A 21968-nucleotide genomic window follows, 5' to 3' on the forward strand; every position below is an offset into this window, starting at 1 on the left:
AACATGGTAAAAACAGTATACTTCCTGACCCTGGATCAGAGAGCCTTCTTTCACAAACATGTTTTAGAGAATGAAGAGGGAAGAAAAACAGTCTCTTTTCCTTGATAACTACTAAGCCTGAGACAATGTAGATGCTCTCTCTTTCCTGGGATACGTTTACAGGGGCTATTTGATTTTGAGGCAAACATAATAGAGGATCATAAACAGAAACATACTGCACTCTGGTCTAACTGCAAGGCCCAAGCACAGGCTTCCACAAAGCTTAGGATATTGGGTTAACATACTAGGTAAGACAACATTTTCTCAATGACACACTTTTTATAAAGAGAATGAGATCCAGCAATTGAAATCAAGAGCCAAGCAAAGACGATGTTCCTTTCATGACCACCATGCTGGTCCCCTCACCATTACGAGGCTTTGCAGAAAGCACACTAAATGTTTGCCTTGCACATGGATCCAGGAGTGTGAGACATTGAACCAAGCTTGGTTAACTTTCCTAATTGATAGCAGCCCATGAAAGAGCCTTCACCAATAAGTTTGCCAGAAATACATTTTGTCAGAAATAAATCAAAAGGGCAAAATACGATAATAAAAGGTTATAGTTTACACAACAGAAGATTTAGACTCGGTTAGAAGTCTTCCCTCTAAGGTGAGATAGTCAGGAAAAGACAAATCAAATACAAGCGTAGGGGTCCTCCTTGGAACAGAAAATGAACTCATTTTTCTGAGGTAGAACAGAGAGGGTTAGGGGGCATTTTGAGGTGGGAAATAAGGAATTTGACAGTCCATGTCCATATGACTCAATCCCCTTTGGAAGTGGCTGAGGACATCATTTGGTGAAAAACTAAGAAAGAGCAGGTTGGGTCTCACTATTCCCTTCGCCTGTTTCCTCACATGTAATAGTAGTTGATGACTTTGCCATGTCTCATTCCCAGGGTTTTATGAGGCTCAAAGACCATACTGCTTGAAGAATTTTGTGACAGGTTAATTTGTGTTTCACGTGAAGATAATGGACAGTCTATTCTTTAGGAGCAGCAGAGGAAATACTGAATTTCCCAAAAGGATAATTCCTTATTCGACAACTGTAGACTCCGAATGCAGAGGCAGGCAGGTCCCAGGACCATGCATAACAGACAAGCACGTTCAAGAGAGGATCTGAGGCCTGCCCAGGCACCTTCATCATCCCATCTCTAGGAATTTGGGGGAGGATAAACACCCAGTGAGGGGCTGGTGGCCGCCACCTGAAGAGAAACTGTTTTGTCCCTGTGGGGCTGGTTGACAGTGCTAGAGATGGGGTAGGATATACGGGCTCTGCAGTAGCGATCAGGGCTGAGGCATGGAGTCCTTGCCCTTCACTCACCCAGAACTCGTCTCTCCTGTGTCATGAAAGCCTAATGGGGCTTGACAAACAAGAAGAAGGACTGGTAGGTGTGAAGTGCAAATAAAATAGCCACTATCTATTTTTAGACTGAAGTTATATTTGAGAAAACACTGATTCTTCTTTTGTTTTTGCAAACAACCTGCTTCATCTGGCCAAGGTTGAAACCTGTGCTTAAGTCACATAAGAACAACTAAAAAGGAAAGAGATGCTTTTGTGCACCATTTCAATTTCCTGAGGAAGGAGGGTGCAGCGTAGTGAGAAACTATTTTAGAGAGAGCAATCATAGGTTAAAATAGGTTCCAAAGTCTACTTTCTTCCTCCTGATGTTTTAGAGAAAACTACTGAGGGCATTTGGAGGATTCACTACACACTTTGCAGCATAACTGTTGGGGTCTAATGTGTTAGTCCATTTCATAAACTCTCCAAACTCTGCTATAAGACGAGCCCGTATATCCTACCCCATCTCTAGCACTGTCAACCAGCCCCACAGGGACAAAACAGCATTATTCTCAGGATTTTTTGTCTTTTCCTTTTGTCTTATCCTTGTCTTTTCCTTTGGACTTACAGTTTCTTGAGGTCAAGGCTCATACAGACTAGGTGCTTGATGAATGGTAAAGGAAAACCAGAAAGTACTGTCAGGCCTGGATCAGTTAATGACAATGGGAAAGAGGAGTGAAATGGACCCATATGAAGGGATCCTACATGAAAAAGAAACAAAAAAGAGAAGTCATTGTTTAGCAGTACTTAGTACACAAGGCAGGCACAATTCCTCCTGTTATTGGGTATCCAATACAGAGGATGAGACAGGCATTAAAATGGCCCCTTAAAATAATGATTCTTGTATCAAAGTCTAAGAAGAAATTCATGGGGTCGTATAAATTTTAAGCAGAAGGACCTGATCCAGTCACAAGAATGAGGGATCTCTTCATACAGAAAGTTTTTTTCAGCAGAAAATTGACAGAGTTGAGTTGTAGCCAATTAGTTGATGAGATCCATGTGACAGGGGACGAGGAACCAAGGAATATTTCCACAAAACTTAAAATTATGGTGTGGGAACACACGAGAGGGCTGCAAACAAAACTCCAAAGTATACACCTGAGAAGTAGCCTGGTTGACAAGGAAGTCTTGGTGTTAGCTCAAAGTACGATGCTACGCACACGTAATCAGTCACTGACAAGCTGTTTGACTGCTATTATCAGCACAACCAAGAGGCAGCTCGTTGGTTAAGAGTGTGGCTTCCAGACTCACAATCATAGCTGTCAGACTTCGGGGAAGTCACTTAACTCTTCATGTATCAACTTCTTTGTAAACTGAGGGGTGTCCGAGTGCCTTCCTCCTAGGTTGCTGTGCACATTACATACGTTACTACATCACAAGCACGTAGGACAGTGCCTGGAGCATTCTAAAAACTGAGTAAAGGTTAGCTGCTGTTATTTTTGCTACCATTATTAGTTGCTATGTTAAAAGCCAAAGATTATATTAGCATTAAGTTAGTGATAATGTTAAGAAGTGCTTACAAATTTGTTCACAGCGGACTGTGTTGTGTGTTGCTTATATGTACGAGGAAGGAGCTTCAATGCCTAGAGATCCAAATGCAATGTGATGCAAAAGAAAACTTCCTGGTGGAGAGAGAAAGTTGAATGGTGATTGCCAGGGACTTGGGGACAGGGAAATGTCCAAAGTGCCAAGTACTGTGGTAAGAAGTGTATCCCCAACAACAGATCAAGTGAGAGCAAATGAAAGAAAACATAGACTGGGTAGCTTGGAGGTTCTTTGGAGACTTGGGAAAATGTTTGAGAATATATCTGCACATTTGGAAGTAGGATGAAAGGACGGATCTCCTGAGAAGGGACTCAAGGACATACTGAAGGCAAGTTTCAGGAGACCTGATAGTGCTTACCTTTCTTCTCCATCTTAGAAATCCCCGTGTCTCTAGCAGGTTGCAGGACACAATCAACCAGTATTGCACACTTTCTAAGAAAATCGAGTGTACAAGAAATGGATGGCTGACGGATTTAAAGGCCCAGTGAAAGAGTGAGTAGCTGAACTTGGTGACCTAAACTCCACATTTTGTCCAGGCAGAGGATGTTGGAATGTTTTGGGATGTGGGTTACCCATAAGAAAGATCCAGAAAGGGGAAGTTGAAGGTACTAAGAGTGAAATAAGGGATCAGATGCTTTACATTGTCAAGAGGACTACACGGATAAGAAGCCTAATGGAGGGGAAGGGGAAACTCGGAAGAACAGCTGAAGCCCCCATACGGCAAAAAGTCAGTTTTAAATGAATGTCGGACACAGAAAGCACACATAGCTGATTACCAGGACAATGCCAAGTAAGAATTTTTCTGCTTCTTTATTTCTTCTCGTTCCTTGTACTCCAACCATGGAAAAGTCAGAAATCTGGTTGGCAAGACGGAAGGGAAAGAATAGAAGCCGTAGATGGGAAAAGCCCCAAGAAAGCTGCCACTCCTGCTTGCCCCAACCTCAGGCTTCCTTTTGGAGCATGGCCGAATTTGGTGGGGGGGTAAAAGTCTGATTTAAAAGACGATTCAAGAAATAGCAATTATATTGGGCAGGGCATTGTCATTTATTTATTTTAGAGAGAGGGAGAGAGTGTGCAAGCGAGCACAAGCGGGAGGGGCAGAGGGAGAAGGAGAGAATCTCGAGCAGACTCCTGGCTGAGCTTGGAGCCTGCATGGGGCTCGATCTCATGACCCTGAGATCACGACCTGAGCTGAAACCAAGGGTCAGACGCCACCCAGGCGCCCCGGGGCAGGGCATGGTAATTCTTACACCGAGAGTGGTGCTGCTCACTTGGTTTGGTTTTAGTTGAAGTGATCCGGAGACTGTATTATGTAGGAATGACCAGAAACACTCGGCCTGAACTATAATCTGTAGCAGGGTAAGCAACAAGGCCACAGGAAAGATTTAAAAGAACAGTGGGAAGAACAAAATAGTTTATTTCTAAGCACATCCTATGAGTTTTGCTTTCTCATTATAATAGCTACACATACATTCTATACGCTATTTTGGGGAGGGTGGTTACTAAAATATTAAGAAATACAGGTAATCATAAAAGCTAACCAGATGGTCTACTCGCAGAAAATTTGACCTAATTTTTAGAAATTAGTACAAATATGTGAAGGTCTGGTAACAAACACATTTTTTCAACATCATTGAAATTGCCTTCGCTGCAAAGAACAACTTAGGTGAGACATTTCTATGACGTTACTATGTCAAGGCATTCCAGAATTATCTGAATATTTTCCTTATATTAATCAACCTGTTTTTCATAATCTACATTTTCTCCAAAGACTCATTGTCCCTAATTTCAATTCTGTAACTAGCTGAGGAAAAAGAAAATGACAGTAGCAACATTATATTCATCTGTGTGCAACCAAACACCAGCTTCCTCTAACAGAGCTAAATGTTCGAGCACTTGAGGACTCAGCATTCTTAACTCCTTTTGGAAAACTGGAATTTGGTGCAAATGCAAAGTTTGTAATAGGGACAAAAGCAACATAGTTTAGGGGCAGCACCCGGTGAACAGAAAGGTTGGAATGAGCCCTGCTTTGGGGATATAGAGAAGAAATTAGCACTAGATCAAAGCATGGAAAGAGGATACACACAGAAGTCCTCTAAAGTTTTTAATACACTAGTTAATCTATCACTCATAATATAAGGGGCAGTACCTAAAGCCCCTTAGACAAAGATTCCTGTGACAAATTTCTCTAAGAATTGAAAACTAAAAGTAAGTCCATTCAGGAAAAAAAACATACATCATTTCTCTTAGTAACAATAATAGAGTTCTGGAACCAATTTCATTTCCAAACTGGCCCTGGCCTCTAAAAAGCATGATTTCCTCATTCAGGCATTCTGGGCCTTGTTTTTGTCCTCTTCTCTAACTACTTCTTGGTTTCTGTCTCTCTCCTTGCGTGGGGTATTTCTGATTGTACTCTGTCTGTATCATCATTGTGAGTCACCTGAGGTCCCAATTTGGAAATAAGCAAGACTGCATACATCAATCAACAAAGGAGGATGTGATCACTTTAGGTGTGATCTGGGGAATACAGAGCAATCAATTGCGTGTGTAGAAATATATTAGGAAGACTTCTTCAGAATTCTCCTCACTGGCTCCAAATGTCTCATCAGCCTATTATCATCCATTTTCTAATATCTCTTTAATGAACTATTCCTTTGGAATATCAGATTAGCCAACAATGTTCTGTTGTTCATTTACAAAACATTATTTTTGTTAAGCATGTATAAAAACCGAAGCCTCAAAAGATAAGGAATGTGTCCGGAGATCCTGGCATCAGCCCGCAGGAACCTCCCGCACCTGGCCCAGCACTGCGTCCCAGCCTAACAACACTGGATATTCACATGCACAAGAATGAAAAGTGGACCCCTGGCTTGCATCACTCACAAAAATTAATTCTAAATATATTAAAACTGAAATGTGAGACCTGAAAATATAAAACTCCTAGAAGAAAAGAACAGAAAAGATATTTGACATTGGTCTCGGCAAAGATTTTTTGGACACACCAAAAACAAAAATAAACAAGCAGGACTACATCAAACTAAAAAGCTTCTGCACAGCAAAAGAAACAATCAACAAAATGAAAATCTACAGAGTAGGATAAAATATTTGCAAATCATGTATCTGATAAGGGGTTAATATAAAAAATTTATATGGAATTGATATCATTCAATACCAAAAAAGAAATAATCTGATTTAAAACTAGGTAGAGGAACTGAATAGACATTTTTCCAAAGAAGACATACAAATGGCTAACAAGTACATGAAAAGGTGCTCAACATCATTAATCATCAGGGAAACGCAAATCTAAACCACAGTGAGAGATCACCTCCACCTGTTAAAAGGGCCATCATCAAAAAGACAAGAGATAACTAGTGTTGGCCAGAATGTACAGAAAAGAAACCCCTGTGCACTATTGGTGGGAATGCAGATTGGTAGAGTCACAGTAGAAAACAGAATGGGAATTACTCAAAAAAATAAAAATAGAACCATCATATGATCCATTAATCTCCCTTTTGGGTATATATACATAGGAAATGAAATCAGTATCTCTGCACTTCTTTTTGTTCTTATGAATACAGTATTTATTTGTCTTCCCTCTGTTAAACTTTGAGCCAGCGACTTTCCCTAGGCTGCCTGGGGAGGTACAGGGAAAAGGGACATACTGGGCAGACGAAATATGGGAGAAAGACCTATGGGAGGTGGAGACAGCTCCCTCCCATGATGAAGAGGATGAGAAAGGCCACCAGCAGGCACAAGAGCCCCATGGCCTCCAAGAGGGCAAAGCCCAGAATGGCGTAGGAGAAGAGCTGTTGCTTCAAAGAGGAGTTCCTGGCATAACCAATGATGAGGCTCCCGAACATAGTCCCAATTCCAGCCCCAGAGCCAGCCACCCCTACCGTGGCTGCCTCAGCCTCAATGAACGTGGCTGCTACGTCGATATCCCATGAAATGGCGCTGATTCGGAAGCTGCCATAGGAATAAGTGACGTCAGGGGATGTGGGCCAGCCAAGCTGCTGAAGCTCTCATCTGTCAGTGTCTCGGGTGGTTTTAGCAGCACTGCAGTGGTTGGCTCAACAGCTGAGAGGTGCTCCTAGCCAAGAAGGGGGTGGCGACCACCGTTGCTCAGGTGTACATTTTCAGGGGATGAGGGGCTGTGGCAGGAGAGCTGCTCCCAGGGCAGAGAAGACAGAGAGTGAGGTATCTGCACTTCTATGTTCATAGCAGCAGTTTACAATAGCCAAGACATGAAAACAACCTAAGTATCTGTTGACAGATGAACGGATAAAGATGCGATATATATATATCTCACCCATAAAAGAGGGAAATCCTACCATTTGTAACAACATGGATGAGTCCTGAGTGCATTATGCTAAGTGAAATAAGTCTGACAGAGAAAGACAAATACTGTATGATCTCACTCTTATGTAGAATCTAAAAAAGTTGAACTCAGAAACAGAGTAAATTGGTGGTTGCTAGGAGTTGGTGAGTGAGGGAAATGGGGAAATGTTGATGGGAGTCTGGGTGGCTCAGTTGGTTAAGCGTCCGTCTCTTGATTTCAGCTCAGGTCAGGATCTCAGGGTCGTGAGATTGAGCCCCACATTGGGCTCCGCACTCAGCTTGGAGTCTGCTTGAGGTTCTCTCTCTCTCTCTCCCTCTGCTCCTCCCCCCGACTCACGCTAAATAAATAAATAAATAAATTAATTAATTAAATCTTTTTTTAAAAATGGGGAAATGTTGATCAAAGGGTAGAAATGTTCAGTTATAAGATAAATAAGTTCTACAAGTCTAATGTACAGCATGGTGACTATAGTTAACAATACTGTATTGTATACTTGAAATTTGCTAAGAGGACAGATCTTAAATATTCTCAACACAAAAATAAAATGGTAACTATGTGAGGTAATGGATGTGTTAACAAACCTAGTGGTAATCATTTCATGATATATATACGTATACACACACACACACACACACACATATACACACATGTCAAATCATTACATTGCACACCTTAAGATTCCACAATGTTATTTGTAAAATATATATCAATAAAGCTGGAAATGAAAAATTTGTGTTTTGGTGAAAAAAGAAACATTTAGATATATAAATTTTAAGTATAAAAAATAAAGTCTTTGGGGCTCCTGGGTGGCTCAGGTGGTTGGGCGTCTGCCTTTGGCTCGGGTCATGATACCAGGGTCCTGAGATTGAGCCCCGCGTTGGGCTCCTGGCTCAGCAGGGAACCTGCTTCTCCCTCTCCCTCTCCCTCTGCCTCTCTCCCTGCTCATGCTCTATCTCTGTGTCTCAAATGAATAAATTTAAAAAATCTTTAAAAAAATAAAGTCTTTTACATTTCTAAATAAAATTAAAAATAAAAAATAAAACTGAGGAATAGACATCCTGGTGAAATAGTTTTATTCAAACTGGCAACCAATCAAGTCATTTACCAAGGATGAGTGTTGTATTTCATTTATTTTGTGTGTATATATATATATATATATATATATATATATATGCTTATGAATAGAGGCATTATTAAAGCCTAAAAAAAAAGATTCTGTAATTATTGAAAAAGTTTGGTTGTTCTGGATAACAATGTAGCCTTTCAGCTAATCAAGCTATAATTTGTTAATTGGGTGGTATTCCAATTGTTGGAATGTAATCAACAATCCTAACCTCAGTGTTAAAGGCAAAGCTTGAAGTGCACTGAATAACCTAAATGTGAATGTTAAAAATCAGAGCAAGTTAAAGATATTCATCAAGTCTGTGAGAATTTTTTCTTTGGTTCCCTTAAGTCTGCTATGCAGCTGGTTGGGCTGGATTGTTAACAAACATGACTATTACCAATGACCATATACTTAACATTTATTTTACAGACCTTTTCAATGTGTTACTTGTGGGAAATGGAAACACCAAAGTTCAAGTTTTGAAACTGCTTTTGAATTTGTCTGGAAATTCAGCCATAGCAGGAGGACTACTTAGTACCTAAGGATTCCTCATCATTCCTTTCCCTTTATAATAGCCACCTAGCAAAGAAGATTCTTCTTGGAGTACCTTTTTTAAGATTTATTTATTTTATTTGTTTTGGGGGGAGGGGCAGAGGGAGAGAGAGTCTCAAGCAGACTCCCCGCTGAGTTTGGAGCCCAACCCAGGGCCCGATCACCACCCTGAGATCATTACCCAAGCCAAAACCAAAGTCAGACACTTCACCACTGGCACCAGCCAGGCCTCTCTTCTCTGAGTACTTCTATCAGAATATAAATAACTGCCTCAACATCAAAGGCCATTTAGCTTCTCAACCTACGTTCACTAAAGGTTCACTGTTCTTCCTCCTCTATGGGGAAGAATGTGCCCAGAAAATAAGAGCTTTAAAAAAAAAGAAAAGAAGGGGCGCCTGGGTGGCTCAGTCAGTTGAGTGTCCAACTCTTGATTTCAGATCAGGTCATGATCTTGGGGTTGTGAGATCGAGCCCCACATTGGGCTCCACACTCAGCCCAGAGTTGGCTTGTCCCTCTCCCTCCCCCTGGCTTGTTCTCTCTCTCTCTCTCTCAGATAAATAAATAAATAAAATCTTTTAAAAAAAAAAAGAAGAAAAGAAAAGCTTCAGTTTATCATCATGATGTGGATGTGAAGTAAAAAGATGTAACAATAACAAAATTCTGATAGTCATATGTGTCCAAAGAGTAATGCAGTCTGGAAGTAATGCACATTATAAATTTCTTACTTTCCATCTTTCTTGTAAAAGAATTCTTTCAGCAGCTGGATTTAAACAGTAAATGTCATGTCTCATCAATACAGCTAAAACTTGTCATGGTCTTCAAGATTATTTTGGACCATTTTATTGACACCAAATGAATATTGGAACTTGTACTGAAAACATTTATTTTGCTGTCTACATTGAGATATTTTGGTTATTTCCTCTACATGAAGAGACAGTGACCTTTGTACACATAAGCTACACTTTCACCATTTGAAGTGATCCAAGACCACATTAGCATGTCATAAATTCATTGGTTTAGAACTATCATAGGAATGACACCATTCTTCTAGTACTGATGAGATCCTGAGTGCTCAGTTTCAACTGCCAACCCAGCCACAGAACATCCAAAAATCCAATCATCTGTACTTCTAGTCAATGCAAAATATAAACTGTAGGAGAAGGCGCTCTCTAGTACTCACCCACTGCCATACAATGTGCCAGTACAGAAAGATATTATGGATAAAATACTGGATTTAATCCAAACATCCATCGATAGACAATTGAGTAAATCAATTATCCAGTCTTTAAAATGATGAAGGAGGTGTGGATGTGGGTAATGTGGGAAAATATCCATTTGCAATGACATGGATGGAACGAGAGGGTATTATGCTAAGTGAAATAAGTCAGTCAGAGAAAGACAAATACCATATGATTTCACTCATATGTGGAATTTCAGAAACAAAACAGATGAACATAAGGGAAAGGAAGGAAAAATAAAATAAGACAAAAATAGAGAGAGGCAAACCATGAGAGACTCTTAACTATAGGGAACACACTGAGGATTCCTGGAGGGGAGGTGGGTGGGGTGATGGGGTCATTAATTGGGTGATGGGCATTAAGGAGGGCACTTGATGTAATGAGCACTAGGTGTTATATGCAACTGGTGAATCACTAAATTCTACCCTGAAACAAATAAAATAAAATAAAATAAAATAAAATAAAATAAAATAAAATAAAATGTTAACAGTAGGAGAAAAAAAGAAAAAAAAAGATGAAGAAAGTCTGGATGTGGTAATGTGGAAAAATATCCACGAAATATTATTTTTTAAATACACACTGTAGGAAAATATGCCTAATGTGACCCTGTGTATATTTTTTAAATGAAAAATACTTATGCTTACAAATGCATTAACGTTTCTGGAATGATACACAAACTACAGTAGGACTGGAGAGTGGAGAAATGACTTTTTTATGTATACCCTTGACTGTTTGAATTTTTACTATATTTTATAACTTTTTAGTAAAAATAATTTTTTTAAAAACTCACATTTCCAAACTCATTTAGATAATAAATGGCAGAGTTGGTAGATGAGTTTGTGCCTTCAGAATCCACATACACTGATCTTTCCACTATTACACGGTAAGTAAACTAAACACTATCGAGAAGTAGAATGACCTTGCCAGTTGACATCCATTCAGGAAATGTTGTAATGGACAATTTCAGTTTTCAAAAGAACGGACACTAAATTTTCAATTCTCCAGGTGAGGCTTAACTCGTTATATGTCATTATCCATGTTTTTAAAGCTTAGAAATGTTTACAAAATGGAGTTATTTTTCTATTATATATATTTTTTCAGCTTCAATTCCAAGGACTCATGATTTCCTTCACCACTATTTTATTTGAACATTGGTATGCCTATGAAACCCTCTTTACTTCCATCCCTTCAGCTTTATTTCTAATTGAGAGGATTCAAAAAGCCATAAAAATGTGATCCTTGACAGGATTCTGCTCCAACAAGAAATCCTATGAATACTCTTCTCCAACCAAACAATACTCACCCATTGGAGCAGGATGACTATTGAGTATAATGGCTGGTGAGAGGTAATTCAGCATTTAATTCCTAGCATGAAAGGATGATGAATGCGCGCAAACATGCTGTGTTTGAGATCATCTCCACTGACTTGCTGCCCCTGCCTGTGAAATAAAAAGAGCTTTGGCTCAAACCAATGGATGTTGCCAGGTTTCCCTTTCCACACCTTATCATCTTAAACAGCAGTTGACTCTTTGATGTTTATAAGAGAGGAGAAGAACAAAGCATAGGAAATTGTTGAAATTACTTTCAGGCTGTGTTTTATTTTTTCCTTTATTTGCTTTCTGTCCCTCTTCCAAGGATGGTGTTGCTTCCTAATGTGAAAGCTAGAGAGATCATCACAACTAAACAGTAAATGTCAACCAATAGCATTCAAAAGAATGGGCTCATTTCATATCTGCAGAGTGTATCTTTAACTCTGAGTGGGAATGAGTAAATTATAGGATTTTTTTTCCCCATTTTTGCAGGGAGAGGGAATAATTAGTTTGCTTTTACGAAATAAATTGCTTGTGTTTACAAAAAAACTTCAATACATAATAGTGAAATGGTATAAAATTAGCTCCATTTCTATGAATTCTGAATGTTTTCATTTTCAATGGATCTTGTTTTTTCCTATTAAGAAATATTGTTGTACATGGGGATTTATTACATAATTATGATTTTCTGAGAAAATGTTGCTGCAATGAGATCATTCCAAACTTTGTTTCTCCTTCAGCTGTAAGATTTTGTCTTATTTTCCTCTTGATTAAGAAATCAGCAGGTTATCCAAATCAAACATTTATTATAGTCTATTCAAATCCATTCATACATATCACAATTTGCTCCACTAATATCTCAATTAAGGAAATACACAGAAAACAATTGTCTTCGCCTTAGGATGTTGTCATCCACCACATTGCTGGAAACATCCAAATATGCTCCATTAGACAGGGTTCCATTAATCATGACGGATCCCATGGGACCCACTTACAATGTTCTTAAACCATTCATTCTTTCATATCCAAAATCCAAAGGTCTTTAATGTTCACAGCATTTCTGAGAAACACGATGTACTCATGAGATTATTTCTATGAGTCCTCTCCACACAGTACTGGCAATGTAGAAATGCAATATGCCTAAACATTCAGGCATGACAGCAAGAATATTCTTTGAGACATAAGTCAGTATATTCAATTAATTCCATTCCCATTATTTCTTTTTTTAAGAGATTTATTTATTTATTTTATAGAGAGAGCAAGCAAGTGGTGGGGCAGAGAGGGAGAGAGAGAATCCTGAAGCAGACTTCTTGCTGAGCACAGAGCCAAGGCGAGGCTTGATCCCAGGACATCTGAGATCATGACCTGAGCCGAAATCAAGAGTCGGCCGCTTAACCAACTGAGCCACCCAGGTACCCCAGCATTCCCATCATTTCAATGATACCTCCCTGCAAAGTGCTGAAGGCCTGAATAGAAAGCCCCAACTTTAGACATTAAAATACATCTTAAAGAAATACTCAAGTCAAAACTGAAGACGTTTTAGTTCAATTCAGGCTCCAACTTTTGCATCACTTACCCTTCCTTTTCTTCTATCCTTGAGTCCTCATCATTAATTCAAGATGGTAGAATCATCTTAAATGGGATGTTCTGCATCTTTCCCCTCCTTTCCCTTTCTATTACTACTCTTATTGCATCCCTATTAATATCCTCTCTTCAGAAAGATGGCAATTTTTTTAACTCAGTTTCCCAAGCTTGCTTCTCTGGAACACTGGGTTGCATGAAATAAATGGCATTCAAAATGAGTTCCACTTCAGAAACATGGGCATAAATATTTGTGGTATTTTTACTGCAGTATTTCTCAGAGCCTTTAAATTGCTAATCTTATTGACTAGGTAACCTATGTTCCAGGCTCTCTGCTAGATCTTCTTATATTATTCCTCTTGACAATTATGTTGTTGTTATTATCTGTTTTATAGATCACACAGCTCATAAGCAGTCAAGCCAGGATTAAATTCCAGCTCTTTCTCACTCCAAAATCCCTGTTCTTGGGGCACCTGGGTGGCTCAGTCAGTTAAGCATCTGCCTTTGGCTCAGGTCATGATCCCAGGGTCCTGGGATCAAGCCCCACATCGGGCTCCCTGCTCAGCGGGAGGCCTGCTTCTCCCTCTACGACTCCCCCTGCTTGTGTTCCCTCTCTCTCTCTCTGACAAATAAATAAATAAAATCTTTTTTTAAAAAACCTCAAATTCCTGTTCTTTTCATATTTCCCTCTTCGGACTGAGACATCATACCATTTCCTTAAAGGTCACCATGTCCTCATTTAGCTACATGTTTCTTTCTCTTAATAAAAAAATGAACATCTTGATATTTTTTAATAGAGAGAAAATTAATTTTGCTTTGTGATGGAGTTAATACTGTAGAGGATAATGATACATCTTTGTGTCAGACAATATTACTCAAGTTTTGGTTCTGCAAATCACTAGCTATGTAACAAAGGATAAGTCCTTTAATCACTTAAAACCTATTTCTTCAACTGTACTATGGGTAAAATATTTATTTCAGGAAGATATTTGTGAAGCTTGAATGTGATTATGCAAGTAAAGCACTTAGAGCAATTGGACATATAGTAAGTATTGCATTATAATATTACCATTAATTAATAATGATAACATCATGATGTCCCTAAGACTCACTTGCCTAGGTTTCTTAATCAAAACTGGATTGCCTATTCTAATTCAGTTAGATTTTATTTCAAGTTTTTATAATAAAAATTGATAAATGATTTATAATGCTATTAAAAGAGAACAGTTTAAATTAATAATACACTAAGTGATAAATTTCCCATACTCAACTTTGATCCTAAATCTAGAATTGGAATTTGTCCAGCCTATGCTTCAGGTGTCTGAAATGAAGGCTATTTTAGTTTTGCAACTAGGTAGTCCCTAAATAGTAAGATTCAATTTTCAATGTGGATCTTACTAATTGAGATGATCTAGCATAGAGTGCTTGCCCTTCCCAAATTAAGACATTCAGGATGTTGACTTTCCTTTCTGTAAACATTTTTAGATGAAAACTGCAAAATGATCTTATTTTCTGTATTTTATTATCAATCTTAAAAGAGATTTTGAAAAAATATACAATTTTTGAAAATTAAAATTTATAAAATTATTAAATACATTGATTGAAAGAAGAAAATGCCGTTGACTTTTAGAGATCTATTTAATAACCAATTTTAACAAAACCCCACCAAATTGAGCTTTACTTATTTGGAATTTATAATTCTCTGAGACAAAGACCAGAATACAGTTTTAAAATAACTTCATGAGGGACGCCTGGCTGGGTCAGTCAGTGGAGCATGCAACTTCTGATCTTGGGCATTTGAGTTCGAGCCCTACGTTGGGCAAAGATATTATTTAAAAATAAAATCTTAAAAAACACAAAGACCAAAAAAACCTCCTAAGGATTCACTGCTATTTGGTGTATGTTTTTCAGGGTAGTAATTATCATAATAGCAGGGCTTAAGGGTATGATATAAACCAGGAACTGCTCTAACTGCTATACATATATTAACTAATTGAATCTTCAAAAATATTTTATGAAGTGGATACTAGTGTTACCCATTTTACATATGAACCAACTGAAGGAAAGAAAGATTGTTACTTACCCAACAACCTACAACTTGTAATGCAGAATTGGGGTCTTTTATTTTATTTTTTGTTTAAAGAGGTTTTTTTTATTTATTTGTCAGAGAGAGAAAGAGAGCACAAGCAGGGGGAGCAGCCAGCAGAGGGAGAAACAGGCTCCCTGCCCTGATGCGGGACTCGATCCCAGAACCCTGGGATCATTACCTGAACCAAAGACAGATGCTTAATCGACTGAGCCACCCAGATGCCCCAGAACTGCGGTCTTTTAATCCAGACAAGCTAGCTCCACTGTCTGCACTCTTACCTACTGCACATTGATTGCCTTTATTCCCATAGTTTTACAGAAATTAAACCTACTTAAAATGTTTAAACCTTGATATTGGTCAAATTCAGAATACTACTTTCCAGTTAGTCCCAATATTTTACTACTCAATGTTCATTAATTTGTGTTTTAAGAACACGATTCTTTGATCTACATTCTGGAAAACCTCATCAGAAATACTGCTGACATTTCCACGGACACAAGTCTCAATAGTCAGCTCATCTCAGTTCTAATTTTTATCAAGAATCTTCTGGAGACAAGTATAAAACAGCGTGTGTCCAATGCCAATACATGTTTTAAGATTGAAGCAATCCGTTTTCTCTAAAATACACCTGGAAAGATACGTACTGTCTCTTATCATGAGAAAAGTGGCTTATCGTTTGTTTGCCAGAACTCCAAATAATAGTAAAGTCAAGAAGCTGAGAGTTGAAATAAACAAGGCACAATATTGGCAAGGAAGAGTTTCTATCTGCAAGTCTGGGTTGAACATTTTACTTGCATAGTATATTTTAGACCCAATGTAGATATATGTGACCCGATATTGCTAGTTTCTCAGAAACATTCACACCCCACTTCCCAAAACGCAACCATACTTTATTCTCTTTCTCCTTGGATTCAAAACTCTTGATCTTTCTTTCACTGGATCCTAGGGAAGCATTTATCAAAGGGTATTCTATGGGATATTGATAAGTATTAAGGGCAGAAAAGTGTTCTGTAGTCAAGTAAGTTTTGGAGAAACTAGGTTAAATGAAGTTAACCAGGCTTATGTACTGTGGGATTTGCAGAGCCTTTAGATACTAATTCCTAACAATCTCCAAGAGCAGAACAAAATATGAAGAAACCCTCAAAAACTCTGGCCACACATTTTTTTTGGAGCATGCCAATGTGGGAAAATTACTTCACAAACATGTTTTGGGAATCAGTGGTGTGATGCCATAAGTCATTAAAATTGGCAGAGGGTAAAGAAAAATCTCAAGTGCTGGTTTATAGACTTGCTGCGTTCGGAACTCATTTTGGGGAGGAGATGTAGAAAGAAGATTTCTCGGAAATACATTTTCCAAGGTTCTACACCTAGAAATCTGGGATAAGGTCCAGGATCCTATATTTGGTGTGGGGTGGGGTCTTTCTTTTTGTTTGTGCAGCAGAGCTAGGCTTTAGAACCACCGCATAATGGAAATACCATGGCTTCATAGCCTAAAGCATATTTACACACCTCCCCTCAATTGTATATACACTATGATAAACACAACAATGCCCCCCTCAAAAATGACTATGTCTTAAGCCCCCAAACCTTTGAATATGTTAATTTACATTGCAAAAAAGACTTTGCAGATATGATTCAGTTAAAGATCTTGAGATAAATTGATCTTGGGTTATCAGGTTGGGCCAAATGTAATCACAAGGTCCTCATAAGAAGAAACAGGAGAGTCAAAGCCAGAGAGAGAGATTTAAAGATGCCACACTTGTGACTGATGATGCAGGAAGGAGCCATGAACCAAGGATTGCAGGGAGCCTCTTAGAACCTGAGAAAGGCAAAGGAATGGATTTCCTCCTAGAGCCTCCAGAAGGAACACATCCTGTTGACTCCTTTATTTTAGCCCAGTAAGATACATTTTGGACAGGATAATAAATGCTTATTGTCCTAAGCCACTACGTTTGTGGTAATATGTTACAGCGGCAATAGAAAATAATGTATAAGTAATGTATATACTCACATAATTGAATGCAACACCTTTTAGCCATGGGAAACAAAATTATTGTTTTCATATAACATAAATTTCGCCAATTTACAATCCTGCTGCCCTTAATAGTAAGAACAGAGGGGAGAGACTAGCTAACCATGTAAGTGACACAGAAGCTGAATATTGAAGTTCCTTGACAAGGTTCCCAACGCTAGTAAATGGCAGAATGTGGTTTGAATGCAGGTCTGCTGGACTCCAAAATTCAGGCTCTTTTATCTGCATCAATGAACCTCTCTGAGCATCCTGCGTAACTATCACAATGCTTAGTTTCCTGCCGTATATTAGAATTACAACATAAGGGGGAAGTGAAAATGCAGAAATTGTTCAGTCTGGAAAAGTATTATCACCAACAAGAGTAATAATACAGTATAGTACTACAACTTGAGGGAAAGGAAAAGAAAAGAATGCTATTTCTGGAAGAAGGACATGAACGACTGTTAGAACCAGCATTACATCTGGTGGTGTGGCAGAAACACGTATAAAGGTCACACATAGGAAACCACCTTACACAGTGCCTGAGACTAAGGCTTACTCAGAACTTCAGAGTATACCTCCTTCACCCACCCCACTGCAAAGCTAAGAAACAATAAGTAAAAACAACATTAAACACAGCTGATAGAACTACAGGAGCCGCATACTCTCTGGGGAGCCATGGCAGAAAGAGAAGATTCAAACCCAAGCAGCAAGCGAACATCAAACCCAACCCGATCTTTTTGACTGGATTCACACAAAACTCTACACTAAAGGCATAACACAGGAAAGGCATGCTCACATCCAAATATAAGTGGGAAAAAATTTACCTCAGTATGGATTGTCCTACACAAAATATCAAGAGTTCAACAAAAAAATTACAAGGCACATCAAAAAGGGAAAAAACCGACACAGTCTGAATAGAAAAGTAATCATCAAAATACAACTCAAATATGACACAGATATTGGCATTATCAGTGAATTTTACATAACCATGATTAATATATTAAGAGACAACAGAAGTGAGAAAACATGAATTAACAGATAGGTAATTTCAGCAAAGAGATGGAAACCATAAGAAAATGGAAATGCTAAAAATGAAAAACCCAGTAACACAGATGAAGAATTCCTTGGATGGACTCATCAGTGAACACAACCAAGGAAATACTCAGTGAGCTTGAAGGTAGGTCAATAGAAATTATCAAAAAATGGGGAAAAAAGAAGAGCATCTAGAAGCTGTTGGGCAATATCAAATGGTCTAATATATGCACAACTAGAATTTCAGCAGAAGAAAGAAAGAACAAGGCAGAAGAAATATTTGAAGAAATAAAGGTGGAGAATTTTCCAAAATTATTAATAGATAACAAAATTAAGACCCAAGAAATATGGAAAAAAGTGAGCAGGATAAATATAAAAACATTCAAGCATATAATATTCAAACTTCTGAATACTAAAGACAAAGGTACAGACTTTAAGGCAGCCAGAGAAGAAAGGAAAATTCCATACTGAGAAATAGAGATCATAATTACAGCAAACATCTCATCAAACATACCACAAATAAATCAATAAACACCCTTAAAATGTTTAAACATAAACAGGGGCTCCTGGCTGGCTCAGTTGGTTAAGTGCCCAACTCTTGATTTCAGCTCAGGTCACGAGCTCAGGGTGGTGGGATCAAGCCTCGTGTGGGGCTCTGCACTGAGCTCGGAGTCTGTTTGTCCCTTTCCCACTGCTCCTCCCCCCACCCAGCCTCTCTCTCTCTCTCTCAAATAAACACATAAATAAAATCTTTTAAAAATTCTTATAAAAAATAAAAATAAAATAAAATAAAATGCTTAAACAAAATTCTCTCAACAGTCCGAGAACATTAAGCAGATTACCAAAAGAAAAAAAATTTTGTCAGACACATGCATGATTTGCAAATTTTTTTTCCTCTAGCTTGCCTTTTTATTCTCTCAGTTTGTCTCATTTTTAGTCTTTTTTAAGTAAGCTCTACACTCAATGTGGGGCTTGAACTCATATCCCAAGATCGAGTCCCATGCTCTACCAACTGAGCTAGCTAAATGCCTCCAAAATTTTTAGTTTTGATGAAGTCCAGTTTATTATTTTGGTATTTGTCTTTGTTTGACTTATTTCACTTAGCATAATATCCTCTAGTTCTATCCATGTTGTCACAAATGGCAAGTTTGTTCTTTTTTATTGCTGAGTAGTATTCCTGTGTGTGTGTGTGTGTGTGTGTGTGTGTGTGTGTGTGTGTGTGTATACCACATCTTCTTTATCCATTCATCCATTGATGGACATTTAGGTTGTTTCTTGGCCATTGTAAATAATGCTGCAATGAGGTGCCTCTGGGTGGCTCAGTCGGTTGAGCATCTGCTTTTAGCTCAGGTCATGATCCCAGAGTCCTGGGATCGAGCCCCACATCGGGCTCCTTGCTCATTGGGGGGTCTGCTTCTCTCTCTCTTTCGCTCTCATATAAATAAATAGGGTCTTTTAAAAAAATAATGCTGCAATGAACATAGGGGTCCATATATCTTTTCAAATCAGTGTTTTCATCTTTTTGGATAAATATCCAGAAGCAGAATTGCTGGATCATAGGGTAGCTCTATTTTTAATTTTTTGAGGAGCCTCATACTGCTTTCCACAGTGGCTGCAGCAATTCACATTTCCGCCAACAGTGTTTAAGGGTTCCTTTTTCTCTACATCCCTACCAACACTGGTTATTTCATTCCTTTTTTATGCCTGAATAGTACTCCATTGTTTGTATACACCACACTTTGTTTATCCATTTTTATGTTGATGAACGCTTGTATTGTTTCTACTGTTGGACTCTTGTGAAAAATGCTGCAATGTATATTGGCATATGAGTTATCAGGGTATCTTTTCAATTCTTTTTAGCATATATCTAGGTGTGGAATTGCTAGGCCATATGGGAATTCTCTGTGTAGCTTTGTTTTCTGCAATGCCTCCACCACTTTTCATTCCCTCCAGCAATGTATGAGGGTTCCAATTTCTCCACATCCTTGCTTACACTTACTATTTTCAACATTCTTCATTTTAGCCATCCTCACAGATATGAAGTGGTATCTGTTATGATCTTCATTTGCATTTCCTAAGTACTAAAGATTTTGAGCATCTTCCCATGTGCTTATTGTCCATGTGTAGACCTTTGTAGAAATGTCTATTCAAGTCTTTGACCATTTTTTAATTGTAGTGTTTGTTTTTTTTTTGTTATTGAGTTTTAGTTCTTTATATATTCTGGATATTAAACCCTTATCAGATATATGATCCACAAATATTTTCTCCCATTCTGTAGGTTATCTTTTTACTTTCTTCATAGTGTCCCTGAATGTATAAAATTTTTTGGATGTTGATGAAGGCAAATTTACCTATTTTTTCTTTTGTTACTGGTGCCCTTTGTATCATATCTAAGAGTTTACTGCCAAGTTTAAGCTCATGAATTTTTACCCCTCTGTTTTCTTTGAAGAGTTTCAGGGTTTCAGCTCGCACATTTATGTACCATGTAGCGGCCAGCCTGGCAACTGGGCAATAGTCTACCTTTTAGTTCCAGCCTCAAAGTCTTTGATATGTTGTTTAGGAACAGACCCATGCATGCATGGCTTTGGAGTGACTCCAGGAGTCCTTTAACAACTTTATGGGTTTGCTTTCTTAAGCTCCTTCCCTTCTCTGCAATCTCCCCACTATTTCTGGATTCTCTTTATAATCCTCCAGCAAGAAAACTGGGACTTTATTTACCTTGATATACCATACTCTTCTCATAATTGTACCAACATCTGAGACTAACATTGGAATGAGAGTAAGAGAAAAATATGAATAGAAATTTGTCCCACACTTTTGGGACCACAGCTCTTCTGATTAGAGAGGAAGAATCCTTTCTTTTAGATATTTAGATGCTTATTTAACTATGTTGTATATTCAAACACTGGAAAACTATTCAGCAATAAAAAGGCATTAACTACTATTAGCAACTACTTGGATACATTTCAAAGGCATTATCCTTAGCAAAAGAATCAAGCCACTTAGGTTCACTTAGTTTATGGTTCCATTTATATACAATTCTAGAGAAAATAACACAGTCTATGGTAATAGTGGCAGAATGCACAACAATTTTGCCTGAGCCAAAGATTATGGGGATTGACTATAAAGAGACACAGAGGATTATTTTGCGATTGCTGTAAATATTGTATATTTTTCTTATGATGATAGTTACTGATGAAGATTCTCTTTGACCAAACTCTAATCAGGCTCCGCTAAGAAATTTTCTAAGTAGGCCTCCACTTTTGAACTTCTGTATTCATCTCTGCATTGTGCTATCTTAGCAAGAGTCCTAAGCCAGTTTAGCCAGAATCCCTCATTCTCCCTATCTAATCACCCTTGAGATCTGAACAAGTTCCTTACCTCCTACTATGCCCCAGCAGTAATGGCCCATCTTCAGCAAGAATCCTGTTAGGTCGGTTTAGCCAGAATCCCCCCTTATTCCTAATGTTTTATCTTAGTTTTTCATCCATGGACACCCACCCTACTCCTTGACTATAAATTCACACTTCTCCTTGTATTCAGAGTTAAGCTCAATCTCTCTCCCCCACTGCAAGACCCCACTGCAGTGGTTCCTACACCCATCATGACAGTCTTGAATAAAGACTGCCTTACTGGGGACTTCTAGGTGGCTCAGTCGTTAAGTGTCTGCCTTCGGCTCAGGTCATGGTCCCTGGGTCCTGGGATCGAGCCCCACATTGGGCTCCCTGCTCAGCGGGAAGCCTGCTTCTCCCTCTGCCCCTCCCCCTGCTCATGCTCCTTATCTC

General features: G+C 38.5%; 1 long non-coding RNA gene and 2 pseudogenes across 1 annotated transcript in view; 2 read left to right on the top strand and 1 right to left on the bottom strand.

Moving 5' to 3' along the window:
* Positions 1–21968, top strand: part of LOC144380589 (uncharacterized) — a 268334-nt gene that overhangs the window by 191183 nt on the left and 55183 nt on the right. The window lies entirely within an intron of this gene.
* LOC118550167 (ATP synthase F(0) complex subunit C2, mitochondrial pseudogene) lies at positions 6613–7057 on the bottom strand (annotated as a pseudogene).
* On the top strand, positions 7655–9583 carry LOC118550166 (armadillo repeat-containing protein 10-like; annotated as a pseudogene).

This window comes from Halichoerus grypus, chromosome X, assembly GCF_964656455.1.
Source record: "Halichoerus grypus chromosome X, mHalGry1.hap1.1, whole genome shotgun sequence".
Classification (NCBI taxonomy): Eukaryota; Metazoa; Chordata; class Mammalia; order Carnivora; family Phocidae; genus Halichoerus; species Halichoerus grypus.